The following is a 2,500-nucleotide window of genomic DNA, read 5'->3' as shown; positions in this document are numbered from 1 at the left end:
ACGCCGTTCATCCCATGCGAAAAGGTGCAGGAGTGACCGAAATACGGCCCGTTGTAAATCGCCCCTCTTTAAGCCAAAAAAATAGGTACGCCTCCCAGGGCCACCGACGGGAGAATGGCTAAAAACGTGATTTTATCAAAATGTTACAAGGCAGGGCTCTGCACAGGGTCCAGAGGAGTGGAACGCCGTTCATCCCATGCGAAAAGGTGCAGGAGTGACCGAAATACGGCCCGTTGTAAATCGCCCCTCTTTAAGCCAAAAAAATAGGTACGCCTCCCAGGGCCACCGACGGGAGAATGGCTAAAAACGTGATTTTATCAAAATGTTACAAGGCAGGGCTCTGCACAGGGTCCAGAGGAGTGGAACGCCGTTCATCCCATGCGAAAAGGTGCAGGAGTGACGGAGATACGGCCCGTTTTAAATCGCCCCTCTTTATGCCAAAAAAATAGGTACGCCTCCCAGGGCCACCCAGGGTGATGCTTTTATCAAAATGTCACAACGCAGGGCTCTGCGCAGGGGCCAGAGGAGTGGAACGCCGCTGGTTCCATGCGAAAAGGTGGAGAAATGACCGAGATATGACCCGTGGAAGTCGTCACAATTTACCCCGAAAATAGGCGCTCGCGCTCGGGCAGAGGTCGGCGCTCGGCCGGGGTCCCGAGAACCGGGGCGAATAGGGTTTTCCCACGGCCGAAAACCATAGGAAGCACGGGGAAAATTCGGGACCCGACGTCCCAGGGCCCTCGGCGGGGACCGGGGCAACGCGACACCGTTGGTTCCACCCGAAAAGGTGGAGAAATGACCGAGATACGGCCCGTCAAAAGTCGTCACAATTTACCCGAAAATAGGCGCTCGCGCTCGGCCCCGGTCCCGAGAACCGCGGCGGAGGTTTACCGGGATGCTGCGCAACATGGGCCAGAGAGCATGTTTGGTTCGAGTTTACCGGGATGCTGCGCAACATGGGCCAGAGAGCATGTTTGGCCGAGTTTACCGGGATGCTGCGCAACATGGGCCAGAGAGCATGTTTGGTCGAGTTTGTGTGGGTTGTGTGCGACACTCCCGGCACATACATAGGAACACGGCTTCCAAGTGAGCGCACTTTTTCGAAATTTCTTCTAAGTGCCGCTTTTTCGAACCGGGGCGAATTGGGTTTTTCGAGGGCCGAAAACCATAGGAAGCACGGGGAAAACTCAGGACCCGACGCCCCACGGCCCTCGGCGGGGACCGGGGCAACGCGACACCGTCGGTTCCACCCGAAAAGGTGGATAAATGACCGAGATACGGACCGTTGAAATCGACTCGGCGTATCCGAAAATAGGCGCTCGCGCTCGGACAGAGGTCGGCGCTCGGCCCGGTCCCGAGAACCGGCGCGCCTAGGGTTTTTCCACGGCCGAAAACCACAGGAAGCACGGGGAAATCTCAGGATCCCACGCCCCACGGCCCTCGGCGGGGACCGGGGCAACGCGACACCGTCGGTTCCACCCGAAAAGGTGGATAAATGACCGAGATACGGACCGTTGAAATCGACTCGGCGTATCCGAAAATAGGCGCTCGCGCTCGGACAGAGGTCGGCGCTCGGCCCGGTCCCGAGAACCGGCGCGCCTAGGGTTTTTCCACGGCCGAAAACCACAGGAAGCACGGGGAAAACTCAGGATCCCACGCCCCAGGGCCCTCGGCGGGGACCGGGGCAACGCGACACCGTTGGTTCCATCCGAAAAGGTGGAGAAATGACCGAGATACGGACCGTGGAAGTCGTCCCAACTTATCCGAAAATAGGCGCTCGCGCTCGGACAGAGGTCGGCGCTCGGCCCGGTCCCCGAGAACCGGGGCGACTCGGAAATTCTTCTAAGTGCCGACTTTTCGAAATTTCTTCTAAGTGCCAACTTTTCAAAATTTACTCTAAGTGCCCTTGGCTACCAGGGGCACGAATCTGAAATTTCTTCTAAGTGCCAACTTTTTCAAAATTTACTCTAAGTGCCCTTGGCTACCAGGGGCACGAGGCGAGAATCTGAAATTTCTTCTAAGTGCCCTTGGCTACCAGGGGCACGGGGAAAATGTGTAAAAAAGCAATTTAATCAAAATCAAACAACGCAGGGCCCTTGGCAGGGACCAGGCGAGTAGAATAAAGTTGTTTTTGTGGCGAAACATTGACAATTGGGCGAGTTAGAGGTTTACCGGGATGCTGCGCAACATAGGCCAGAGAGCATGTTTGGTCGAGTTTGTGGGTTTTGTGCGACACTCCCGGCACATATATAGAAACCCAGCTTTTGAGAGCACTTAGAAGAAATTTCGAAAAGGTGGCACTCTGACGAAATTTCCAAAGAGTGGCTCTTCACACAAAGTTGACCGTTTCTTCATCCAGCACGCACCCCTGACCGAGTGGCAAACGTGACCCGCCATCGGAGGGCCCCCGTCGGCCATGGCCCCCCCCACCCCCGCGTGGAGGGCCTGGTGTTCGGACGGACGGTTCCTCCGGCCTGCGGGTTCGCCTCCAAGGGCCCAG

Source organism: Solea solea, unplaced genomic scaffold (genome assembly GCF_958295425.1).
Source record: "Solea solea unplaced genomic scaffold, fSolSol10.1 scaffold_156, whole genome shotgun sequence".
Classification (NCBI taxonomy): Eukaryota; Metazoa; Chordata; class Actinopteri; order Pleuronectiformes; family Soleidae; genus Solea; species Solea solea.
The sequence above is the reverse complement of the archived record's forward strand: the minus strand, read 5'-3'. Positions refer to the sequence as shown.